At 44.6% G+C, this 27,278-nt stretch overlaps 1 protein-coding gene across 4 annotated transcripts in view; it reads left to right on the top strand.

The window, feature by feature from the left end:
• CEP126 (centrosomal protein 126) overlaps positions 1-27,278 on the top strand; it is a 123,145-nt gene that overhangs the window by 22,215 nt on the left and 73,652 nt on the right. Inside the window, exon 1 of one of the 4 annotated variants that reach the window (XM_073613065.1) lies at positions 11,538-12,636. The exons of 2 other annotated variants lie outside the window; for them this stretch is intronic. The gene's annotated coding sequence lies outside the window, so the exon portion shown is untranslated. Of the gene's footprint in view, positions 1-11,537; positions 12,637-16,509; positions 16,765-27,278 lie in introns of those variants that run through there. One more of the 4 variants, XM_073613064.1, reaches the window with a different exon arrangement.

The following is a 27,278-nucleotide window of genomic DNA, read 5'->3' on the forward strand; positions in this document are numbered from 1 at the left end:
GTCCATCTATTGTTATTACCATTAACTTTTAGAGGATTAGGGATGAGCTCGGATTCTGTCCAAACTCGAAGTTAGCTATCATTGAGGGGCCAATGAGCTTCGGGTGGGATATTTCCGACCCCATAGCTACGTACGCAAATGGGTGGGATGCTCGTGACATCATTGATCCAATATATGCACATGACCTTTTTAGGTCATTGTCATTGATATACTGGGTCAATGACATCAGTGCAGTATTGGGGTGGGAAATCTCCTGCCTGCAGCTCATTGGTCCATCAGTGACGTCTGACTTCCGAGTTTGGACCGAACCCAAGCTCATCCCTAGTGCGGCGCTTGCTCTAGGACAGCTATCCCTTCATTGTATCATTGGATCTGTATTTATGGGTGCCAGATCATACATACCATCTTTGAGATCTGAGATATTACTGGAATGGATGTCCACAGTGTTTTGTATATTTGGCTTGGCTATTGGGTATATGTCTGGCTCTGACTTTTCCTTGTAGCATTAACAACACATTATCTTGATTGTTGGCTGCACATTAGCCATGATCCTGTGGTCACGTTGATTCATGTGTGCCTTTAATCAGTCACTGTTTGAATTGGTTGTGACAAGTGTATGCTGGCAGTAACCCACATTAATGTTTACCAACTGTCTGAATGTATCCCTGGTATATGGTTTTTATGTTTGTTATTCTTTGCTTCTCCAGCTAACCTCCCGTGACGAATCATTCATTTGAAGGCACAGGTCTCCGTTTCTTGGCACCCCATTATCATTGCAATAAAGAACTTGGCTATTCTCGGACATTTAGAACAATAGGGCTCATTCCTGAGTTTGATTTATGAAAATTGGTGTAAAATTAGATCCTTAGCAACCAATCAGGTTTCAGATGAAAGAATTAGCAGGTTGGTTGATGTGGGCAGTAGCAAATATCATCAGTTGAAGTCACCCATTATCATTCTTGATGACTTCAACATTCCTGTCAATGTTAACAGCCCAGCTACAGCTCAACTTCTCAACTTAACCTCGTCTTTTAACCTAACCCAATGGACACATACTTCCGCTCACTCCAATGATAATACCCTCAACCTTGTATTCTCCCATCTCTGCAATCCTGGCAACCTCACCAACACCCCCTTTCCTCTCTCTGATCACAACCTCATCAGTTTCACTGTATCCTTGCCTCCAACCACCCATCCCTCCAAGCAGCAAACAATTACTTGTAGGAACCTTCGCCACTTTAACCCTTCTCTTCTCTATTCTGCTACTGACCACCTATATGACATAATCTCTCCCCTGTCCTGTCCTGACCTGGCCATCTCTGTCTACAACAGTTAACTCTCATCATCATTAGATGCACTTGCTCCTCTAACCACACGCAGAATCAGACCCCAACCGTTACAACCCTGGCAAACTGACACTAGAAATCTCAAGAGACATTGCCGTGCTCTTGAACGACTGTGGTGTAAAACCAAATGCCTGCAGGACTTCACCCTATATAAATCTGCCCTTCTAAAATACTTTTCCTGCCTCCGTGCTGCCAAACGAGCCTACTTTGTCTCTCTTATTAATACCTTGTCATCCAGTCCCTGTTGGCTCTTCTCACCCTTCATCTCCCACCCCCTCTACCCACTAACTCTCCCACTCCCCAAGAGATTGCCAATCACTTCAAAGACAAGATTTATGCAATTCGTGAGGACACCTCCACTGTTCGTACATCTTCCCCACCCAACATACCTTGCCTAACAGCACATTCAACACTCCCTCTTTTGAACTGGCTACTACTGAAGAGGCTACAAAACTTTTCTCAGATGCCCACCTAACCAATTGTCCCTTGGATCCTGTTCTCTCACAACTACTACGGTCACCCTCTTCTTCTATCCTATGCTCCCTCACTCACATCTTTAATCTCTCCCTCTCTAGTGGCACCTTCCCCTTCCCTCTAAAACATGCGCAGATCACTCCCATACTTAAAAAGCCCTCACTGGACCCCACCAACCTGAGCAACTTAAGACCCATCTCATTGCTCCCATTCACCTCTAACCTTCTAGAACGCTTAGTCTACAACCGTCTTAGCTCCTACCTCAGTGAAAATAACCTTCTTGACTCCTTACAGTCTGGCTTTCGCTTGCAATACTCCACGGAAACTGCCTTACTAAAACTCACTAACGCTTTACTAACTGCTAAAACCAACGGCCACTACTCCATACTCTAACTACTTGACCTCTCTACGGCCCTAGATACTGTTGACCACCTGCTCCTTCTTAATAAACTCCATTCCCTTGGCCTCCAAGGGTAGGCCAGGCAGGCCTGATTCTCTGCCTACCTATCACAGCGCTCCTTCAGTGTTACCTACAACTCTGTCTCCTCCTCTCCATTGCCCCTTTCTGTGGGGGTCCCCCAAGGCTCTGTTCTTGGACCCCTTCTCTTCTCTATCTACACCTCCTCCCTTGGTCACTTGATAACCGCCCACGGCATCCAATACCACTTATACGTCGATGACACCCAAATCTATCTGTCTACTCCTCACCTCACTCCTTCAGTCTCCTCTCGCATTACTAACTTACCAACTGACATATCAGCATGGATGTCGCACCACTTCCTTAACTAAATCTCTCTAAAACTGAGCTAATTATATTCCCCCCCGCCCTTGCCCCCCTCCATGTCTTCCACCATCAAAATCAACAATGCAACCATCAGTCCCTCCCCTCACGCCAGGTTACTAGGTGTAATCCTAGACTCTGACTTGTCCTTTCAGCCTCAAATCCAATTATTGTCAAAAGTTTGTAGAAATCACCTCTGTAACATCTCTAAAATGTTCCCCTTTTTCACAAATGAAACCACCAAGCTCCTCATTCACTCCCTTGCTATCTCTCGCCTTGACTATTGCAACTCCCTTCTCATTGGCCTGCCTCTCCATAGGCTATCCCTCTTCAGTGTATTATGAATGCTGCTGCCAGACTTATCCACCTTACCAACCGATCAGTGTCTGCCAACCCTTTCCTCCAATCTCTACACTGGCTCCCAATTGCCCAGTGTAGGGATTTGGATTTGTGTTAGTATTTTAAAATTCAAAATACTAAACACAACATACAAAGCCATTCACAACTCTGCCCCGAGCTACATCACCAACCTTGTCTCCAAATATCACCCAAACCGTCCTTTCCGCTCTTCTCAAGACCTCCTACTCTCAAGCTCCCTCGTCTCCTCCGCCCATGCTTGTCTCCAGGATTTCTCCAGAGCCTCTCCCATCCTCTGGAACTCCCTACCTCAACCTGTCCGGCTATCCCCTACTCTTGCTACCTTCAGGCGATCCCTGAAAACTTATCTCTTCAGGGAAGCCCATCACATCTCCAACTAAACTTTTACCACTTCCATCAGCTCATTCCCCACAGTTACAACCTTTTGTACCACCTGCCCCACCCTATTAGATTGTAAGCTCTTCTGGGGAGGGCCCTCTTAATCCTCTTGTATTTTATTGTATTATAACTATTGTCTCCCTTTTATATTGTAAAGCGCTGCGTAAACTGTTAGCGCTATATAAATCATGTATAATAATAATAATCAGTAAAACTTTATCCATTCAGTAAAAGCTGAACTCCAGGCAGATATAAAGGATACTCATTAATGCAGCTCTGTATTCGTTAATACATCATTATTGTATTTTTTTAATGCAAGCAGGGTAAGTACCAGGACTTGACTTGGTATCAGCCTCTTGAAGTCCCTGTACAGAAGAGCGCAGACTAGGAGAGCGAGAGGCAGTACAAGGAGCCAATCAGGTGTGCTACAATGCTCATGTACTCACAAGGAGCTTACTGACGAAAAATGATCGACCAAATCGAATTCTGTGTAAGGCTGGGTTCACCGTTTCAGGTCCAATTTCAACCCGAATTTGTGGCTGAATTCAGACCTGAAATGGACCAAAAGGTGCACAGGGCTCCTGTGCAAATTCGTACCAGAGCTGCAGCGGAGATATGTGAACCGGCTCCTTAGAGAGCCGGTCAAAATCTTCTGCTTTAGCGAATTGGATCCATCCAAATCTCAATGGTGTGAACCCAGCCTAAAGAATAGCTGGTTGTTAAGCAGTGGACAGGGAAGGGTTCGAAGGGCCTGGTATGGACTGGGCAGGGGGGACCCACGCCGTTTTTTTTAAACGTTTTTCTTTTACCGGTAGGGCTGGGAAAAAAATCGATTTAAATCTTGAATCGAGTTGAGAGGTCAAATCGATTCAAAATTTAAGCAAATCGATTTTTTTAGATTTTTTTTTTTCACCGCGCCGGTCCCGAGGAGCTGCGGGCATGAGTTTTTAGGCGAGGCCGCGGCTTCGGCCTAGTCCGCTAGGCCGGATGCCGCGGACTAGGCCGAAGCCATGGCCTCGCCTAAAAGCTCATGCCCGCAGCGCCTCGGGCCCGGCGCGGTTTCCAAAAAAAAAAAAAAAACTTGATTCGAATCGTGAATCGAGTTTTTTTTAAGAGAATCGAAGATTTTTTTTTTAAAGAAAATCTCCCAGCCCTATTTACCGGGCAATGCCGGAATTGTTTTCTTTATATTTATCTGTCAGCGGGGAAGCCCACTGACAGACGATGACTTATGGTTGCAAAGGACGCGGGCGGCTGGCTTCCCGACCCACTGCTTAACAACCAGCTATTTCTTCACATAGAACTTGAATCAGTCTATTGTTTGTTTTTTTGACCGATCCAAATTCTAATCGTTCTGAAAAGTTGGTATTCGTTAGAAAGCGAATAAATGAAACAAATATTAATGAATTTCTAAACTAAACTAAATTCGGTACTATTCGTTACTATTTCCTTCGGAGATTCGGATACATCTGAATCTCAGAATACCCAAAAATTTGGCCGAATTTGTATTTGGACCAAAAGGAATTGCACATGTCTACTCCTCACTGCCTGCTTTACCCCTTAACCCCGCACTAGTACACAACACACACAGGTTGTGGGGCGCTTACATAGCAGCCCCATTCGTTTAAAGCGACAGGGGGTCGAGGCCACGGCATGTGTACACCCCTGCTTCTGCCTCTACAGGTAGAGGGAATTGTGGTTGGAGGGCAGTAAAAGCACAGCTCAACCATGGGGTTTTACCCCCCCTTATCCGCTAATGTGAACAAGTAACCACCAGCTTATGATAGATACAGTATTTTCCCCAGATGCTGTATACAATAAAAATGTGACACCTCTCCACCGCCCTGCCACGAGCAATGTTTCCCTGTGTTGTGAATGTTCTTCCCCGCTGTGCGCCGCAAATGACTTTAATTTTCTGTCTCTGGAATATTTGCGTTCTGGTCATCCCTGAATGCATACAGCCCTAAACGCAAGTAACAATCAATATAACATCAAGGTTCTGGGATTGGATGCACATGTGCTAGACGCCCCGAATTAGAGGGTTAAAGGCAAAACTTTTTTTAGTTTTGGATATGGTGGAGATGGATTAGAACACCTGTCTGGTTTTTATTTCTGTCTGTGCCCCCATTAGGGAGATTTACCCTCTCTATTTGTCCTGCTTACCATTATCATTGAAAGTGAAAGAAAATCCCAAATTGTGGGTTCATCCCCAGAACAGGATTAGAGGGGAAATCTTCCAATGGGGATGCTAGTTCTGGTGACCCTGGTGAAAACCAGGGATTCCCTCACTTTGGAGGGATTTTTCTCTGACTTCCTGTTTTGGCTATGGGACAGGCAGCGAAGGGAAATCTGCCCAATGGGACACAGATGGCAAACCTTACAGGGATTATAATAACCCTCCCATACAAAATGAAAAAGTTTTGCCTTCAGTTCTACTTTAACCACTTGCCGACTGTATCACTTACATGTATGGCGGCAAGGGGGCTCTGCAGAGCTGCATCACGTACTAGCTACGTGACCTGGCATGTAATCAGGTCTGCCTCTGGTCCTGATGTCTTGGTGGCCAATACGACTGCCTCCTCCGTGGCATTGGTTAAATAATGGGGTATCTGCTCACACACAAAGCTTGCTCCGCGGCTTTTCTGCTCTTCACAAGAAACTTCCCGTCCCTCTGAAAAGAGTGGAAAATACAGCGTATATAGTGTTCTGACTGGGAGTCAAACCAAGGACCCCACTGCTGAAATACATACAGTATCTCACAAAAGTGAGTACACCCCTCACATTTTTGTAAATATTTTATTATATCTTTTCATGTGACAACACTGAAGAAATTACACTTACACAGTGTTGTCACATGAAAAGATATAAGAAAATATTTACAAAAATGTGAGGGGTGTAATCACTTTTGTGAGATACTGTAAGTGCTAACCACTAAGCCACTGCATTCAGAGAGACCAAAGGTGGCTATGTATGTCCTTCTGCAGAGAAAAGCAGATGAAATAATTGCCAGGAGCCATATTTTGATCTCTATGAAAAGTAATAAAGACCTGGAAGTGTTGCAATGACCAGTTACTTCTATTGTAGTTACCAGGAAAAATATATTTGATGACAGGTTCCCTCTAAAATAAAATCTGGTAAAAACCATAATAGGTTTTCTTTAAAGTGGAAGTCCAGGCTAAAACTAAAATCCCTGCATCTATAGCCACCAACATTCTAACACTAACCTATCTAGTCCTGTAAAGAAAAAATCAGTATACATACCTTTTCTGCAGGCGATCCGACCCGATCTCCAGTGGCGGAAGCACTGGAGAGAACAGGAAATTAATGGGAAGTGGTGTCACCCATAGAGTTGCTATGGGGCTTCCATTGTTGGATATGTCCTCTGCACCCCCCCACACAGAGAAGCCGTAGCTGACAACTCAGCGTGGGATCAGAGCTTCCGCCGCTGGAGATCGGCTCGGATTGCCTGCAGGAGAGGTATCTATACTGATTTTTTTTCTTCACAGGGCTAGAGAGGTTAGTGTTAGAATGTTGGTGGCTATAGATGCAGGAATTTTAGGTTTAGCCTGGACTTTCACTTTAACCACTTAAAGCAGAGTTCCACCCAAAAGTGGAACTTCCGCTTTAAGAACTCCTCGCCCCCTTACATGCCACATTTGGCATGTCATTTTTTTGGTGGGGAAGTAGGTACCTTGTTGCGACAGGTACTTCCTGTCCCACTTCCTCCATCCTGTCACCGCCTAGGCGACTCCTCCTCTCCCCCTCCCTCTCTGCAATCTTCGGGGACACGTCACTCAGAAGATTGCCTGGCCACTAGGAGAGCGCAGCGCGACTCGCGCATGCACAGTGCGCACCCGACTGTGAAGCCGCAAGCTGTCACAGCCGGGTGCCCACACTTGCAATGACGGCGCCGTGGAGAGGAGGGGAAGAGGAGCGAGACTTCGGGCAGCCGCATCGCAGGACCATGGGACAGGTGAGTGTCTGTTTATTAAAAGTCAGCAGCTACACTTTTGTAGCTGCTAACTTTTAATAAACTTACAAACAACTGGAACTCTCTTTAAGGACCGAGCCTATTTCTGACACTCGGTGTTTACAAGTTAAAATCATGTTTCTTTGCTAGAAAATGACTTGGAACCCCCCAAACATTATATATTTTTTTTAGCTGACACCCTAGAGAATAAAATGGAGATCAGTGCAATACTTTGTCACACCGTATTTGCACAACGGTCTTACAAACGCAGTTTTTTGGGGAAAAATTACACTTTTTGAATTAAAAAATAAGAAAACCGTAAAGTTAGCCCAATTTTTTTTCATGATGTGAAAGATGATGTTACGCCGATTAAACTGATACCTAACATTTTATGCTTCAAAATTGCATCCACTCGTGGAATGGCGACAAACTTTTGCACTTAAAAATTTCTACAGGTTACCAGTTTTGAGTGGAGGAGGAGGTCATGGGCTAGAATTATTTCTCTCGCTCTAACAATCGTGACAGTACCTCATGTGTGTGGTTTGAACACCGTTTACATATGTGGGCGCGACTTGTGCATGCGTTCGCTTCTGCGCGCGAGCTCGGAGAGACGGGCCGCTTTAAATTTTTATTTATTTAACTTTTTTTTTTTTACACTGTGCCTTTAAAAAAAAAAAAATTGGATCTCTTTTATTCCTATTACAAGGAATGTAAACATCCCTTAGAAAAAGCAGGACAGGTCCTCTTTAATGTGAGATCTGGGGTCAAAAAGACCTCGGATCTCACATTTACACTTAAAAGTAATAACAAATTTTTTTTTTAAATGCCTTTATTTTTTCAATAAAACAGAAAAGTCTTTTTAAGGCCGGAAAGCGAAAGTGACGTTTAAAGTCGCTCCGGTCCTCCAAGTGCATAGAATTGAGTGGGGGCCATCATGCCCTCAGTCAACGTCCTGCCCATTCATCCCAGCGATCGGATCATTTCCACCGCTTCCAAAGGCTCTGGTAAGAAGCGGTGACGCGGAAGGGGGGCACCTTTCCCGCCGCACATAAAAGTGGTCTTGTGGCAAACCCGCCGCTAAGACCACTTTTATGTGAAAGAGGACCGCCGGACGTGAATAAAAATACCGGGGTTATGGCAGCTATATGCTGCCATAACAACGTAGTGACGTATATTCACGGTGGGCGGTCTGGAAGTAGTTGTAAATCTCAGATATGAAATATGAACAAAGCATATCCCTGTATAGTGGGTACTTGTCTCAATCCAAAGCAGTAAGTGTCGTTTCATTCTCCCGCTTTGTTTCTCTGCTATCAGCATAAGTCGCTGATGAGTATCCCGACACCAAGAGAAAAAAGGTGACAGGGGAGGGATCTACAGCTGATTGACAGCCTCAAGTTCTGTTCCTGTGTGCTCTGTGGAGGGGTATGTGTTCTTTCCCTCCAATCAGCTCTTGTTGTAACTTCAGCTCTCCGCCCCCTGCTTTTCAGAGCTGAGAGATTCTGTGTAAATTCTGCACTTTGAATGGATGTAGAGGAAAGAAGAATGTAGATAAACAGGTGCAACTTGCATAGAATGATTTGTTTCATTTCTGTGTATCACCTGAGGCTAGTCAGTTCACTGGGTATACGTAAGGGTTTACAACCACTTTAAGGGACAGTTTGGAGCCCCAATTATTTACTAAACACGCTGCAATCTCTAGATTGCTTATCCTGTTATACATTTTATCTCAGCCACCTTAAAAGTTGAATTCCATGGTATGGATATTTCAGCTTGGACCAATGTAACTATACATACTGTATACCATACCTGTGGGACCCTCGTACAACCTGGAAATCACTGTAGTAGACCGCGTTGCTCCAGTGATCTCCACTTGATTCTGGGTCCCATGGGCATGGGTGCCATTCAGAGAATGTTTTTCATCTTCTCAATGAATGCAAAGTGTTCTCTGATTGGACAAGATTAAGAAGCAAGGTGGTGATGCCACGCTCTCCACCTTGTCCAATCAGAGAATGATTTAAGAAGCAAGGTGGTGATGCCACGCTCTCCACCTTGTCCAATCAGAGAATGATTTGCATTGGTTGAGAAAATGCAAAGCATTGGTCACTGGTGCCCATGCCCAGTGGCCCAACTCCTGTGTTCACCTGGAAGCAAGTGGAGATCTGGAGTAGTGGAGCATACATTTCTAGCGACCAGGGGGATTCACCAGTTATATATACCATATTTATCGGCGTATAACATGTGTCGGCGTATAACACGCACCCCAAGTTTAGGAGGGAAGTTTAAGGAAAAAAACTTACATTTTAAATGCCCATCAATGCAGCCTTGCACACTGTCCACCTGCAGCCTTCCCCAGTGTCCATCTGCAGCCTTATAGTTTCCATCTGCAGCCTTCCAGTGTCCATCTGCAGCCTTTCAGTTTCCATCTGCAGCATGTTTTTGTTTTAAATTTAGCGCCGCCGCCGCGATCTTCAGCTCCTCTGGCCGCCGACATAGACCGAGCCGAGTGCACTCGTGTACTCAGCAACTCGGCTCTGCTCGCAGTAACGCCCCCGTCCCGCCCCTTGCCCGGCTCCTATTATGGACACAACACCAGCCCAATGGCAGGGCGTAAAGGCTAGGAGGCGGGACTGGGCGTGACTGTGAACGGAGCCGAGTACACAGTACGCTCGGCTCGTTTAATGTCGGCGGCCCTCACTGACGGCGGAGATTCTTTTTTAAGGGCTAGTTTACACTAGCGGTTGGACGCCAGTAAAACCCCATGGTTGGGTCGTGTTTTTACCTCCCCTCATCTGCTCCTACCTTAGCTGGAGAGGCACCGCCTGGTAGTGTACACATTTCACAGCTTTGATGCTTCACTTGGCAGCCGTGGCAACAAATATACCCCCAAATGTGTTTGCGGCATGGTATTCCAGCATTTAGGGGGTCGAAACAGGTGGTGAGGAGGCCCCTAATCTACATCCAGGGTGCCGGAGACATGGATTCCAATGGGGATTTTGTTGTATTTTTTTAGAAGCATGTGATTAGAGCCTGAGGCTCTAATTGGCTTCAAAAAAGGGTAGACTTGGGGCGCAGAGCCCCCACCCCCCCCCCAAAAAAAAATACCACCAGCTGCCACTGTTCAGATCATAAGTGTAAACTACGGATAAAACCTATAACAGGATAAGATATCTAATGTGTTCAGTAGATCATTGGGGCTCTAATTGTTCCCTTAAAACTAATATGGTTTATTGTCAGGTTTTTTTTTAACAGGGAGTCTTTCATCAGATATATATTTTCTGATGACGGGTATGGTATTTGCAGGACCATCACAACTACCGGTATTTCAAAATATCCATACCTGGGATTCTTTTGTTAAGCAAGCCTGCTTATTGCATTGGCTTTTATACAGATATCCACTTATGAATTCTGCAGATCTGTGTGGCAATTTGAATATAAGATACCTTAAAATGTGAAACTCGTGATCAAAATTAAAGTGTAAAAGCAAATTTGAGTAAACATAATATTAATACAAAATATATCTTCTAAAATACACTATAGTTTCTCTTTGAAGTGGACTGAATTTTAGCACTTCTTTATACTGCCATCATTCTGCAGTCAGTTGCAGGGCATTCGTGGGGTAAAGGGTTACCTTGGAATGATAAAGTATCTTGTGCGGCCTATTGTTACACTAATGCTTTTAGAAAGTATAAACCATTCATTAGTCTTGCCATGCTGAAACCAACACTGTAACATAACAATCACCTATCTGCAATTCAGACTTGTCACTCATTTGCTATTAATGGAATGGTATTGCAGTGATGCTCAAACTGGAGATAATGCACAAATTATTCATATCTTCTTTTTTCCAATAGGAATGATTGAAAGAAACAAATATGAAAATATTTATTTTGGTTTCTTAAAATATATTAAAGGCAGCTAAACTGAAAACACATATTATATAAAATGCACCAGGGAGCTCCTACCCCTTTATAATATCATACATACCACCGTGTCCATGCAGAAATGTGTTAAAAGTACACTCCAGTCATAACTGAAAATTAAAGTATAACTTAAGGTAAAACGTTTTTTTTTTTTTTCTTTGTTTCAGATAGAGTGGAAAGGAATTACAACACCTGTCAGTTTATATTACTGTCTGTGTGCCCGTCAGGGAGATTCGCCCCCTCCATTTGTCCTGTTTACCATTATCACTAAGAGTAAAAGTGATAGAAAATCCCAAATTTTGAGTGGTTCCCAGAACAGGAACATAGGGGAAATCTTGTCTGCTGCCTGCTTCTGCCTCTACCTGACTACTCACTTGTCTGCGGTCTTCCTCGGCCTCTGCATGAACCAGTCTACTCTCTTGTCTGCTGCCTGCCTCGGTCTCAGCATGAACCTGTCTACTCTCTTGTCTGCTGCCTGCCTCGGTCTCAGCATGAACCTGTCTACTCTCTTGTCTGCTGCCTGCCTCGGTCTCAGCATGAACCTGTCTACTCTCTTGTCTGCTGCCTGCCTCTGCCTCTACCTGACTACTCACTTGTCTGCGGTCTTCCTTGGCCTCTGCATGAACCTGACTACTCACTTGTCTGCTGCCTGCCTCGGCCTCAGCATGAACCTGTCTACTCTCTTGTCTGCTGCCTGCCTCTGCCTCTAACTGACTACTCACTTGTCTGCAGTCTTCCTCGGCCTCTGCATGAACCTGACTACTCACTTGTCTGCTGCCTTCCCCGGCCTCTGCATGAACCTGTCTACTCTCCTGTCTTCTGCCTGCTTTGGCCTCTGCATGAACCTATCTACCCTCTTGTTTGCTGCCTGCCTCGGCCTCTGCATTAACCTGTCTACTCTCTTGTCTGCTGCCTGCCTCGGCCTCTGTATGAACCTGTCTACTCTCTTGTCTGCTGCTTTCCTCAGCCTCTGCATGAACCGGTCTACTCTCTTGTCTGCTGCCTGCCTCTGCCTCTGTATGAACCTGTCTACTCTCTTGTCTGCTGCCTTCCTCAGTCTCTGCATGAACCTGTCTACTTTTTTGTCTACAGCCTGTCTCAGCCTCTGCATGAACCTGTCTACTCTCTTGTCTGCTGCCTGCCTCTGCATTAACCTGACTGCTCTCTTACCTTACCCGTGTGCATTTATAGAGACACACAGCCCAGCTCGGGAGCGAGCCCGCTTGTGTGCCCCTATAACAAGTGGCATGCTATGGGGGTACACACAGAAGAGGAAGAGTGCCGGCGGACACAGGTAGCACGGCTGGGGATTGAGCCTGCAGGTGTGCCACAATAGAGAGTGAAGTGGAGGATCGGGGCTGCTCTGCACAAATGCATTGCACGGAGGAGGTAAGTATAACAGGTTTATTATTTTTTTACACATATATACATATAATCAGCATCATGAAGTTCCTCCAGTTCTATCCTCCTATCAGAATTGGTGCTTGTCATACTAAGCACAACTTAGTCCTGTAAGTAGGATATTACTGAAGGAAATCCATGGACTGGATCTAAACTCGGCAGATATAACTACTTTCTATATTTCTTCAGACAAGCCAACATTTCTGCAAGTCAAGTTTGCTCAATTGCACCTCCATCTAGAGCTAAGAAAACTGGCTTGGTTGCATAATTCCAACATGATGCATTGTGTAACTATTTGTAATTATGCAACAGTCATCCAGGAATAATGTTAATTGCATTGTCTGGCCTATGTATAGCTACTAGACATAGAACCTACAGATCTGTATATGAATTGCAATCTTGAAATAATGGCAAACCATAGTGTGATGATTACTTTTAAAGTGTATATAAACTATAACAATGAACTTATATTCTCCCTATTAGTCTGTTAAATGTGCCAATAAAATTGTTTTATTATATCTGTTTATGGTAAGAAAAAAAAATACCTGTTGATCCTGCAAGAAATCTTGTGGGCTGATAACTTCCGTAGATGTGGTGACTGCATTCATTTTCTTTTTTTTTCACTTTTTTTTTTTCATCTGTTGACCTACCCGTAATACACTTCCTGTTCTAGGTTGACAATTCTGCTCCTCCATAGATACAATACATTGAGCGAGTGCTGTATTTATGTTATACAGTGACTAGAGATGTACTTTGAAGTGGATCTGTAGTTTGAGCATTTTGTTGTTTAAGTTTATAAAACATCTAGCTTAGGGGTCTTCAAACTTTCTAAACAAAGGGCCAGTTCACTGTCCTTCAGACTTTAGGGGGACAGACTGTGGCTAGTGAGAGTAGAAAGTGTCCTGGCATCACTAACAGAGTAAACAATGCCCCATCTTTGGTATTAAGGGAAAGAATAGTGCCCCATTTTTGGTGTCTGTGGGAAGAATATCACCCTATTGTTTGTATCAGTGGGAAGAGTAGTGCCCCATTGTTGGTGTCAGTATTAGGAATAGTGCCCTATCGTTGGTGTGAGTAGGAGGAATAGTGCCCCATCATTGGTGTCAGTAGGAGAAATAGTGCTCCATTGTGGGTGTCAATGGGAGGACAAGTGCCCCATTGTTGGTGTCAGTGGAAGGATTAATGCTCCATTGTTGGTGTGTTGGTGTCAGTGGGAGGATTAATGCTCCATTGTTGGTGTCAATGGCAGAAATTATGCTCCACTGCTGGTGTCACTAGGAGGAGTAGTGTCTTGTATTAGAGGAAAGAATAGTGTCCCAAGGGACAAATAAAAACAAACAAAGGGCCACTGTGAATGGATGTAGAGAAGAGAACAGTGTAGATAGACAGGTAAAACGTATGTAAGAGGATTTTCTTCATCCCTGTTTATCACCTGAGGCTAATCACTTTACTGGGTATACGGGAGGGGTTTACAACCACTTTGACCTGAAAAGAGTGTTATGAAAGGGCATAATAACTTCTATTTAAAGTGTAACTTCACTCTTGGAGGTGTTTGCATCAAGGTCTGACAGCCACACATAACCCACTGTACACCTGTATACCAGCAACCCGCAATTACCCCTTCCCTTGCTCCCCAAGACACACACACCACCACTCCTGCTGAAATACTTGCTTTTTTATACTTGCCTTTTTCCAGTCTTCAGACTGCTCGCCTGGGCCCTCTGATAGTTTTGAACATTTTTTTGAGAATAATTATTATTAGTGCTATCACCACAGGAGGGCACTGTGGACAGCCCAGTAAAGTAACATATGCCACATCCTATGATTTATTCAAGGCATTGGTTTGGAAAAAATTGACTTTATAGGCATACTTAAAAGCAATATCACAAAGTTTATTTATTTATAACAAATTCATAAACAGACAATAGATAAAACACATAGACATAGGTAAGAGTGATTAAAAACTTCTCAAAGGTTCAACGTCTATCCAGAGTCCAAATGGGCTCAATGGATACAAATGGTCGGCCTGAATAAGCCTGAGTAAGGCAATCAACGCAATACAATAACATGAGATAATTTGACCAGGTCAAATCCTAAAGTAGTTGATAATGAGTAACAGTAGCCAGCTCAGAAAATGTCAGTTCTGCTTTTCAAAGTACAAATGATGTGCTCGACTAGTTTTGCGCCTGTATAGAACATACTCTCCTGATTTCCCAGGACAAACCTTAACCCACAGACTCCTTTGTTTGAGCCCTCTGGTGGTCTGATGTTATTAACATCATCAGGATCTTTTCAAATCTTCTGAATTATTGCACCTTGTGTACGGTCACATTTTGGAACACCTATAGACCCACCATTTGCCCTAATATACTATCTATCCAGATCAATACCAACCAAGACATATAGGATTACTTACCTTAATTACCCATTGTAGAAGTACTTTTCTTACATATATGAATGTCTAATTATACTATAGATCCTGGGGTTGGCTTGTGCTTGAAGTGTGTCCCCATACCCATTTTGTATGACCTTGCGGCCTATCGGTGTCTATGTCCAATTGGGTGTTCTCCCGCCTTGACAGCAAACTTTGTTTTATATGTATTGTCTTAGTTCGAGAAGAAGTGCATATACAGTGCGAAACTAGTCGAGCATGTCATTTATACTTTGAAAAGCAGAACTAACATTTCCTGAGCTGGCTAGCATTACTACTTTAGGACTTGACCTGGTCAGGTTATCTCATGTTATTGTATTGGGTTGACTGCCGTACTCAGGCTTATTCAGGCCGACCAGTTGTATCCATTGAGCATGTTTGGACTCTGGATAGACTGCGAACCTTTGAGAAGTTTTTAATCACTCTCACCTATGTCTATGTGTTTTATCTATTATCTGTTTATGAATTTGGTATAAATAAATACATTTTGTGATATTGCTTTTAAGTATGCCTATAGTCAATTTTTTCCAAACAATGCCTTGAATTTATTGAGAATAGTCACAAAAGTAAGTGTAAAGATTAGAAAGTAGAGTAATTAAATGTGTGGAGATCCCTAGAAATCAGGGGCGGATCCAGGGGGGGGCAACGGGGCAATTGCCCCCTCCGAGAAATGCGGGTTACTGTGAGAGCAGGGAGTGAGAGAGAGCTCGCCGGCGGGCGGCTTCATGAGTGAGAGAGCCGCCGGGCAGCTCCGTGAGTGAAAGAGCCGCCAGGCGGCTCCGTGAGTGAAGGAGGAGCCGGGCGCTCCGTGAGTGAAGGAAGAGTCGGGCGGCTCTGTGAGTGAAGGAGGAGCCGGGCGGCTCCGTGACTGAGAGAGCCGCTGAGCGGCTCCGTGAGTGAAGGAGGAGCCGGGCGGCTCCGTGAGTGAAGCAGGAGCCGAGCGGCTCCGTGACTGAGAGAGCCACTAGGCGGCTCCGTGAGTGAGGGAGCCGCCGGGCGGCTCCATAGGTGAGAGAGAGCCGCCGCTGACTGACATGTGCCGCTCAATGTGTTTGTGGGCGGGCTGCTGCTTGCTGGCCAATCAGGGAGCCGGCGGGCGGGGGAGCAGAGAGATGACATCATCTCTCACCGCCCGGCGCCCGCCCTGCATCCCTGCAGTTCAACTTCCCCTCCTCCATGCAGGCAGCTGCGGCAGCAGAGAGATTACATCATCTCTCTGCTGCCTGTCTCTGGGACACAAGAGACCACCTTAGCAGGTGGCAAGTGACAGGCAACGTGGCAAGTGACAATCCGCAACATGTGACAGGCGACGTGGCAAGTGACAATCTTCATCTGGTGACAGGTGACGTGGCAAGTGACAATCCGCAACATGTGGCAGGCGACGTGGCAAGTGACATGGCAAGTGACAATCCGCAACGTGGCAGGCGACGTGGCAAGTGACAATCCGCAACGTGGCAGGCGACGTGGCAAGTGACAATCTGCATCTGGTGACAGGTGACGTGGCAAGTGACAATCCGCAATGTGGCAGGCGACGTGGCAAGTGACAATCTGCATCTGGTGACAGGTGACGTGGCAAGTGACAATCCGCAACATGTGGCAGGCGACGTGGCAAGTGACAATCTGCATCTGGTGACGGGTGACATGGCAAGTGACACACTTGGGGCTCCCACTGATTCTGCATTATGGTGAGTTAAACTATTTAATTTTTTATAACAATGTAATTATAGTAATAACGTGCTTCAATCATCCTGACACCATAACAACCATGGTGCCGTGATGATTGAAGCACCAACACCAGCCATTTCCCCGATAGATGTACCCCAAAAAATATATTTTCTGGCAGTGCCCCTCCCGAGACTAGACTCTGGATCCGCCCCTGCTAGAAATAGCAACATTTTCCAAGGATCTGACCTCTTGATTAAAACAGAAGGCTTCTCCACTACACCTGCTCTTGTGGAATTGGCAAACAAACTTGACTCCATCAGGGACCTCAAACGTCTGCTGTCTCAGGAAAATGATAGGGAAGAACAGTTTAAAAAAACTTGGACCTCATGGCTTAGGTTTCATTTTTCATCAGCATTCTAGGATTGGATCAAGGAGAATATCCCTACAGCATCCTGTAAGCCATAATGGAGTCATCACACCCCCAGCTCCCCCTCATACCTTTATTCATAGTTACATAGTAGGTGAGGTTGAAAAAAGACATAAGTCCATCAAGTCCAACCTATATGTGTGATTATATGTCAGTATTTCCTTGTATATCCCTGTATGTTGTGGTCATTCAGGTGCTTATCTAATAGTTTTTTTTAAACTATCGATGCCCCCCGCTGAGACCACTGCCTGTGGAAGGGAATTCCACATCCTTGCCGCTCTTACAGTAAAGAACCCTCTACGTAGTTTAAGGTTAAACCTCTATTCTTCTAATTTTAATAAGTGGCCACATGTCTTGTTAAACTCTCTTCCGCGAAAAAGATTTATCCCTATTGTGGGGTCATCAGTACAATATTTGTAAATTTAAGTCATATCCCCTCTCAAGCATCTCTTCTCCAGAGAGAATAAGTTCAGTGCTCGCAACCTTTCTTCATACCTAATATCCTCCAGACCCTTTATTAGCTTTGTTGCCCTTCTTTGTACTCGCTCCATTTCCAGTACATCCTTCCTGAGGACTTGTGCCCAGAATTGGACGGACCAGAGTCTTGTAGACTCCTTCCTATTCTTCTCCCTTTTTCAACTGCTTCTCCTTCCGCCACCTTCTTTTCCACTTTGGGACACCAGCCTCATCTGTTCAGTTATGACCTCCTTGCTAACCAGCTAACCTGTCAGCAGAACAGCCTCAGCTAGTACTTTGTCTCCAGAGGAGGGTAACACCCAACAAGCCCAACAGTGCTATTACCTTCATAGGATACCCACTAGATGTCCTAAGATAGTGGTGCCCAACCCCTAGTGCCTTTTGTCTTCCTCAAATGTAAGCCATGTGTCTATATAGTACCTTTAGTGTATATGCTCTAACATTGTTGAAAGAATTGATTCCTAATATCTCTGTATTTCTTTGTACGTGTTACTTTTGTATGCAAAAAATCTAAATAAAATGGGATTGAACTAAAACAGAAGACTTCTAAGCTTCTAAACTCCAATCCCAGAGACAGTTGCCATGTAGGAGCCCCTGAAACATAAACATTTTACATATTAAATACAAATTTGCTCAAGCAGCGTCTCATTACAAGAGACATTCATTTCTGATATCTCTGTATATCTTATCAGCTTGACTGGCCTTCAGACTCCCAAGTACCTCACAATAACAGTATAGAGACTAAAGCCTGGTACATACTACTAGTTTTTATTGTTTTCTTTCAACCCAACAGACTGAACAAAAAAAAAAAAACCGGAGAAGCTTGCTGTATTAACTATGCGAGGTTAGTACAGCCATCCCCCCGCTGAGCTATTGTGCTCTGACTGGGGAACTGCCCCCTTCCAGAACACAGCAGTCAGCACTCGCAGCTAATGGCTCAGATGCTGATTGGCTGCTGTTTTTCCAGCATGCCCGTTTGACAAAAGCCAGACGTTCGGCTGGCTTCTGTCAGACAGGCTGTTGTACACATAGGCCAAATGTCGGTTTCTGTTGAACCGGCCAATACTGACCGATATTTGGCCCCTGTTTACTAGGCATAAGACAGCCCAAAGATTAGTCAATTTCTTCATTCAAGTAGCATGTTGAACAAAAAAAACTAGATTCTTCCATCTACACATTCGAGGTGGATGAGGGAATCTTTCCTGCTGGACTGTTGTATTCTGACATCGGGGAGACTCCCCCGCCATCAGAATACACTGATTAACATTGCTGGCTATAGCCTGACACACTGATTGAGTGGGGAGAATCCGACAGGTCAGTTACAGAGAAGTCGATCAGTAGATCAACTTCTGTACAACCTCCCTGTCTATACATGAATTGAAATTCGGCTGATCCTTGCCGAAATGTCTTAATTTCGATCCATGTATGACCGGCTTAATTGTGTTTCACAACAAGGCATTCCAAGCATACCAAGGCCAACAATTTTTTCTAATAACGCCTTTCTACAAAGTCATCTTAGCAAGTGAATCTGTTATATAAAGAATCTAGCACTGGCATATAACCACTTAGAAATATGCAGGGCTTCATAGTGATTTCATCATAGTGGTTGGTCCCATGACTCCCTGCACTGGTTCAAAGAGGGTTAAAGGAGAAGTACCGCCAAATCTCGTTTGGCGGTACTTCTCCTGTGGATCACAGGAGTGCAGTTCGTTCTGCACTCCTGTGACCCCTTTTCAGCAGACAGAGGGCTGAAGCTGATGTCACAGAGCCAGTCCAGGCTGGGGAAAGATCGCGACCATATGGTCAGGATCCACCCACATGCCTGGACCGACACCCGACTCAACCTCTCAGTAAGCCACTGAGTGTCGGAGCCAGCCGCTTCTGCCTCCTCCACAGCCCAGCGCTCTAGTGAGCTCTGGAGGGGCAGAGCAGAGAGCGGTGACTGACAGTCACCAGCTCTCTGCTCAGGTAGCTCTGAGAACCAAGCGATCGGCGGTGTTTGATCGCTCGGTTTTCAACCTTACAGGCAGCGGGGGACAGATGCAGCATAGGACCAGTGTTGCATCCACCAAGGTAAACATGATTATAAAATCATCCAACCTAAAAGAGGTCCAGTCCTGGACCTTTTGAGAGGATGAGACTGTAGGGGAGAGAAGGCTAGTAAGTAAAGCTGCAGTGCCTAAGGATTTGCAGTTCAAGCATCTCCCTGCTTCTGCTTCATCCATTCTTTTGATATGTGCTTTCTACACCTCTCTTGCTGCTGCTTGATTATTCCTCCAGCAGTCCTTAGATCACCAGTCATCAGGGGCCAGCTCTGACATGAGATAGCAAAGTCCAGCCTTGAACAAAATGGCCACCTCTGCACAGAGACATGGACATTGAGACCACAGTGACTACTCATTTGCCCTCTGCCACAGTTCAAGTCCTCTTTAAGTATATACAGGGTTTTGAAATATCCATATTGTCCAACTTGAAGTGTTACATTTTAATGTTATCTGGGCCTTTGGGTAAAGGTCACAAATCTGATTAAATTGTATTGCTTCTTGGGCTTAGAGGGCCGACTTTGCTAGAGAAGTGTTCAAAGGTGGAACTGCCCTTTGTAGCTAAGAAATCACTCAACACCTCCCCATCCGCACTAAACAACGTGGATTGACAAATCTTTCCTGCAAGATATTGTATTTTGACAGCCAGTGTCTGCTGTTGTCAGAATACCCAAACAGTGACTTTACCTGTTTTATGGCAGGTTCCACCTGTCAAACTTGACATGCCAAGGTAAAAGTGCATGATCCCCTTTGGCTGCGTGTTATGTTTTTGGTGGGTGGTCATTGGGGCAGTAAAACATTAGGACAGCCATCTGTTTTTGTTTCTCCCTTGCTGTCCATGTAAATGAGCCATTAAAGTTCCAACTCTTATAAAGTCAAGAATTGCTCAGGAATTTGTGGGGTCTCTAAAAGTTGATTAGGTGGTGAGGTAGCATAGGGAAGTTACATGCAGGCCCCTTATACCATGGCAGGCTCCTTATGGTACCGATTTTGCAAGATTTACATGTTTATTTTATTTATTGAGTGCTTTTTTTTTTTTTTACATTTTTATAGGATCATTTAGGATGAATGTAGCAATAAAGGTACTTTACAGACTATAGGACACCTTTAACAATTAAAGCAAACCCAATAGGTAATAAAAATGCTCAATGATTTCCTTTTAAGGAAATAGAGTCTTGCTTCGACAGCCGAGTCCCGAGAAGAAAAAATTCTACAGTAAACATTTCAATAATGTGTTACCAGAATCTAACCACTGAAATAGTCTTTTTTAGATGATAAATAATGGCACATACAAATAACGCACACACTTGTTTGTCTTAGAAAATAAACTTGAGTGCTAGGTTACCGATTACTCATACAATGCCAGAACATAGCGTGCAGCATGTTGGATCACGTGTCTGGCCTATCCCCGAGCTTTTATGAATACTGCTTAAGCCAATACAAGGCTGTGATCGCTGTCCTGTAGGGTTAGTCACGTTTTATGAAGGCAGACCTTTTATTCAGTTGATGTTTCTTCCCCGGGTGTTTGAATTTTCATACTAAGTGCTTAGGGCTGTCATGTCAGGTACATAAAATTCTGTGTTGGTAAATATAATTAAAGACATTTAATTAAGGGAGAAATATTTTTATACCACTTTTACTGAGTCACTTTGGAGTTGCTCATTGTTATGTAGGTGCGGACTCCGTAGCTTGTACCGTACGGCATTGCTTTACTGCTTTGCCGATGGACAAGTGCAAAGAACATAACACAATAACTCCCCATATGATGTAACACCGATTACTTGACTGCTCGCTGTTTTATGTAATCGCTATTTTTAGAAAACAAATCATAGAATACAATTGTGCAGCTGATGTTTTTTTTTGGGGGGTGGGCTGCAAGCAATCCACCTACTGCCACCCCCATTCCCACCCCCACGGTCACAGACGGCAGCACCCCAATCCTCCCCCCATGGTCGGTCAACCGGCCGGCCGGATCACGGACGGCAACCTCACCCCCCAGTCGGTGAGTCAGTTGGGACCCCACACTTACCCCATCTCGCGGGCAGCGGCTTTTCTCCAGGGTGCGGGCTGCTTGTTTGCTGCTCGGTTCCCCTGCCTGTGTCTGCTCCCTCCTCTCCTCCGTGCATCATGCGTCTCTTGCCAGTCAATCCGATCGGATCTCCTTTCGAGCCAATCGGGTGACGGGTCTCATGACCCCCTTCCCAACTGGCTGGTAGGAGATTCAGGGTTACAATTGCGAATGGTTATTCGCTATTGTCACACAACTGGGTGGGCTCAGAGCACAGTTCTCTGTGCCCCAAGACCACCATTTTTTGAAGCCTATTAGAGCCTCTGTCTCTAATCACGTGCTTAAAAAAAGCACCCCCCATTGGAATCCATGCATCTGGCTCCCCTGCATGTAGATCAGGGGGCCGGACGCATGGATGGGGGGGGCGGCGCCCGTAGTGGACGGGCCGCCATTGCTCATTGCAGTCCTGAAAAAGCTCCCTTCCTGCTATTTATAGCTCATTCTGGCTACCCAAGAAGTGTTTACCATAGCAACACAGCGCGCCAACCTGTAAATTGGGGCAGGGGCTTTCCTCTCTCCCTCTGACCAACCACATTGCCATCATAGAGAAGGAGAGAGCAACTTGCGCCTGGCTCTCTGCTATTACCCAGCATTGGGGAATTAGAAAGCTAGCAATCCTATAGAAAATAACATTGCATTAGGGATCAATCACTTAAAAAAATAAATTGATTAACATGGTCCTTTCTCGCTTAAAAAAAATACATTGATTGACATGGCCCTCTCTCAATAATTCTGCCAGCCCCATCCCTACCTCCCTCAGTATGCACAGCTTAAATTGCCCCCCCCCCCCCCCAACCCTCTTTGTTCTTACTGCTTATGAGGGCTGCGCTGTTTACAGTGTGGCTGGTAAAAATCTAGTGCCAACCTGCCTGCCTACTAATATCCCATAGACATAGATCCCTATTCGAGTCATTAAAACATTAGGCTCAGGTTACCCTTACAAATTACTTAACTTGGAATAATATCTGAGTATAGTCCTTTTGGAAAAGTAAAAACTACAATCAAAACTAAACCACCCCACACAGTCTGCTATCCCCCTTGTGCTTCCACCTGCCTTTTTCCATTTTTAGGGTGCGTAATTTTTTTCCAGGTACTTCTCTTCAGTCATTTGATGAGCAGGGTCTTCCTCCTCTTTCAGAAGTGGGTGGTCCTAACTGCTGCACAGAATGGTGCTCTCGTACTTATATGTTAAGTATGTTATATGTTAGATTAATTCTCTGCCGCAGTACTCTGATTATGTTGTTTGAACTTTTCCTGTTAGGCCCTAATTATGTTTATTGCAGTTTTCATGTCGTTCTTTACTGTGTTACAATGCCGAGGACAGCATCTGTCAAAGGGGGGGAGTGTAGGGAGCCTATTTTCTCCACTGCAGTTGGCGCTCAACCGCAGCAGCATTGCAGAGGGAGAGGAAGTCCTCTATGATTCCTGGGTCACAAAGGAGCAGCTATCTGATTTAATGCTGGCATCCTATGTGACTCTGGTGACCATCTTGGGTCAGGCAGAGTCTTTTTAAGACCCATGCTGCCGTGCTTGGTGCGCATTTCGCATGTGGCCAGAGTAGGGACAGGTCACCTGTCTGTCAGGGACAGTGCTTAGTGTCAAAGAGAGGTTCCCGAGGAGTAGGAAGAGTGCAGGGACAAGCCCAGACTGGCATCATGACACCTTGAGCGTATGGGAAATGGATTGAATGATACAGTGGAACTGCGGATTGCGAGTAACACGGGTAACGAGCGTTTCTCAATGCGAGCACTGTATTTTTAAAAATCGTAACTCGGTTTGCGAGTGTTGTCTCGCAAAACAAGCACGATTCAGGCCACTACCGCTTTTGGCCTGAGGTGGGGGGGCGCCGGAGCCGAGCAGAGCCGAACGTCACGTTCGAAAATGCACAGAAAGACCCGAGTACAGCGCGGCTGACCTTGGCAAATCTCGAGTAGGAAGACCTTCTGAGGTTTGCTGAGGTCAGCTGAAGTGTATTCGGGCCTTTTGCCGTTTCCGAGGCTCAAAACCCCCCCCACCCCCCCACCCCCCGCGCCTGGCTTCTGGCCGCATGTGGTATTGCAAAAGCTTTTATTGACAATTACATTACATCTATGCAAAGAGTCAATATTTGCAGTGTTGACCCTTCTTTTTCAAGACCTCTGCAATTCGCCTTGGCATGCTGTCAATCAACTTCTGGGCCACATCCTGACTGATGGCAGCCCATTCTTGCATAATCAATGCTTGGTGTTTGTCAGAATTTGTGGGGGTTTTTTGCTCACTCGCCTCTTGAGGATTGACCACAAGTTCTTAATGGGATTAAGGTCTGAGGAGTTCCTTGGCCATGGACCCAAAATTTCAATGTTTTGTTCCCCAAGCCACTTAGTTATCACTTTTGCCTTATGGCAAGGTGCTCTATCATGCTGGATAAGGCATTGTTCGCCACCAAACTTTTCTTGGATGTTTGGGAGAAGTTGTCCTCGGAGGATGTTTTTGTACCATTCTTTATTCATGGTTGTGTTCTTAGGCAAAATTGTGAGTGAGCCCACTCTCTTGGCTGAGACGCAACCCCACACACGAGTGGACTCAAGATGCTTTACTGTTGGCATGAGAAAGGACTGAGGTTTTTTTCTAGATGCCCCAAACAACCATAAAGGGGAATTATCAGAGAAAATGACTTTACCCCAGTCCTCAGCAGTCCAATCCCTGTACCTTTTTGTAGAATATCAGTCTGTCCTTGATGTTTTTCCTGGAGAGAAGTGGCTTCTTTGCTGCCCTTCTTGACACTAGGCCATCCTCCAAAAGTCTTCTCCTCACTGTGCCAGCAGATGCACTCACACCTGCCTGCACTGGTAATAGAATACATTCTATGCATTAAGGTGAAAAACCTTCTGTAGTACAGCAGCCCCCCAGAGCCCCCCTTTTCCTTACCTGAACTCGATCTTTCCAGCGATGAGACCGAGCACATCAGCTCCAGCCGCTGTCTTGGGTCCTCATTGGATAGATTGATAGCAGCAGGAGCCATTGGCTGCTGTCAATCAATGATACAAGAGCCAAGTCCTGCTGTCTGTGTCAATGGGCGCAGCATTGACCCCATGGAAAGCGTCTCTCCGTATTGGCACTCTACAAAAGGAGGAGCCAGGAACGTCGCTGGGGGACCCTAGAAGAGGAGGATCGGGGCCACTTTGTGCAAAACCCTTGCACAAAGGAGGTAAGTATAACATGTTTGTTATTTAAAAAAAAAAAAAAAACTAACCTTTACAACCCCTTTAAGTTCATTTTCATGGCAAAGAGGGACTTTGCAATTAATTGCAATTCATCTGTTCACTCTTCATAACATTCTGGCGTATATGCGAATTGCCATAATAATGGAGGCAGCAGACTTTGTGAAAATTAATATTTGTGCCATTCTCAACACATTTGGCCACGGCGGTAGTCTTCTGCTTACTATACAGGAGAGAATATCCCAAACACACCCACTGCAGGACTTGTATCATCTCTTAAATACATTCTCGCCTAGCTACCATCAAATTTCTATCTGAAATTTTAATATGGTTGTTTATACAGAAAGCATAGAGAGGAACGGGCTTTAGTAATTACAATACAGTAAAAGTGGGGGTGTACTCATAATTATGGCTGAAGTAAATTGTTGAAAATTTAGATTTGGCTAAATGTACCTGATTTGATTGCTAACCCAGATAGTCGAGGACTTCAGGCTTAATACAAGAGATGGACAAAGACTGCAGGTCAAAGGAGAAGGTCAAAGAGTATGAGCATGCCACAGGAGATAGTGAAAGACTACTGGAGTGCTACAAGAGATCTTCAGAGAATAAAAGCATGCTATAGAAGATTGGCTAAACCTGCAGATATGCTGTATGAAATGGCCTGAGACTGTCACCTCTGGACAGGGTAGTCTTAGATATGTAGATTTAAATGGACTTTCATGCCACAAGCAAATTAACATAAAGCTCCAACTAATGCTTTTTAGACAGTTACAACATCAAGTTTTCTACTTTCAATATTTATATTAAGTTGTCAATGTAAAAAAAGTAACAAATACAGTAATATCATCCATATGTTATCCATAAGTATCCATTAGCTGTGGTAACAAAAGATTGATAGTTTTCCATACAGAATGTTATCCCTAAGAGCTAATGATTGAGCTCTCAATAACAGTTAGGGACCACGCTTCTCATATTTTTCTATGGGATTGTGACCATACAGCAAGAGTAAAAGATCCAATAGGAAAGACAGAGAAAGAAAAAGAGATTGGAAATGAAATGGAAAAAAAAAGTTCTGATTCAACTGGTTGAAAAACTTTATCTGAAGTGAGGATTATTCAAGGAGGCTTATGAGTATTAAAACCCAACTCCAGCCAACTGAAAAAATTATTCCATGCACCAAGGCTGGGGTTAATAGCTTGTTTTGTCCAGGGGAGAGGATAAGCCATTTTACTTCCTGATTCTCCACTCCCCCAGCATATGGCACTCCCCCACGCTCTGGCAGTGGACTGTCCCTTGGCATCATCAAGCCCAATGTAGGGCTATGGACCCTGGACCACTAGAGCATGGGGAAGAAGAAGCTGCAGGGACAGGTCTAGCTGTGGGGGCTGTGGAACAGAGGATTTGGTAAGTAAAAATTTTATTTTGCTCCTCCAGTCCAAAACCAGCAATAAACCCTTGTAGAGCAGGCACAGCCCACTACAAATGATAACATTTTAGTTGCCCAGAGTTTGACTTTAACATAATTAATAATAATTATAATAATAATTAATTAATAATTAATAATAATTGGTGTTGTTTATCTTTAATGATGCTGGCTGATTTCTCATGCATCATAATCCAGGGAATTTTGGTTTTAGTTAAAGGTAGAGATACAGACAGGGTTTTCTGAGCCCTTTTTATTGTTGATTTTAACCTCAAAAAATATATAGAAGATTAAAATGTGAGAGTGTCTAGGAATGTCCTGAATTGGGTCATTAAGAAGTGTGAATTGTGAGTGTCTGGGGACTTGTATTCCAGTAACTTTTTGTATTACATTTCTGTCAGGAACCATGAAACAGATGGAGACAGAAAATGCAGTAAAAATCACACCTTTTAATAAAATGGTAATTGTAGTCAAAACATTGCCAGGGTTCGGTAGCCAAATTAGGTAGGTAGAACAAACCAGGAAATCAGGAAGCCAGAGATCAGCGTAGTCAGAGGCAGCAGACAGGATCAGGAAACAGAAGGGATGTCTGCCAGGCAAGTCTTCAACAGGAACACAACAGAGAGTCTCTAGATATGTTGACCAAGGCTAAGGCAATTGATAAAATGAACGGCAGTTTAAATAGCCAGAAAGGGCTGACTGTGGGCTTGACTGATGAGCAGGAGATGATCAACAGGTGAGCCACTGTGGAACAATGAGTACTGGCAATTAACCAACAGCTGAGCACAGAGAACATAGGGCTGAGAGCCCAGCACTGACAGTACCCCCTCCTCAATGACCCCTCTCCCTCAGAGGACCACCAGGTTTGAGGGAAAAATCTCTATGGAAAGCATGGAG

The sequence above is a fragment of the Aquarana catesbeiana genome, linkage group LG02, assembly GCF_042186555.1.
Source record: "Aquarana catesbeiana isolate 2022-GZ linkage group LG02, ASM4218655v1, whole genome shotgun sequence".
Classification (NCBI taxonomy): Eukaryota; Metazoa; Chordata; class Amphibia; order Anura; family Ranidae; genus Aquarana; species Aquarana catesbeiana.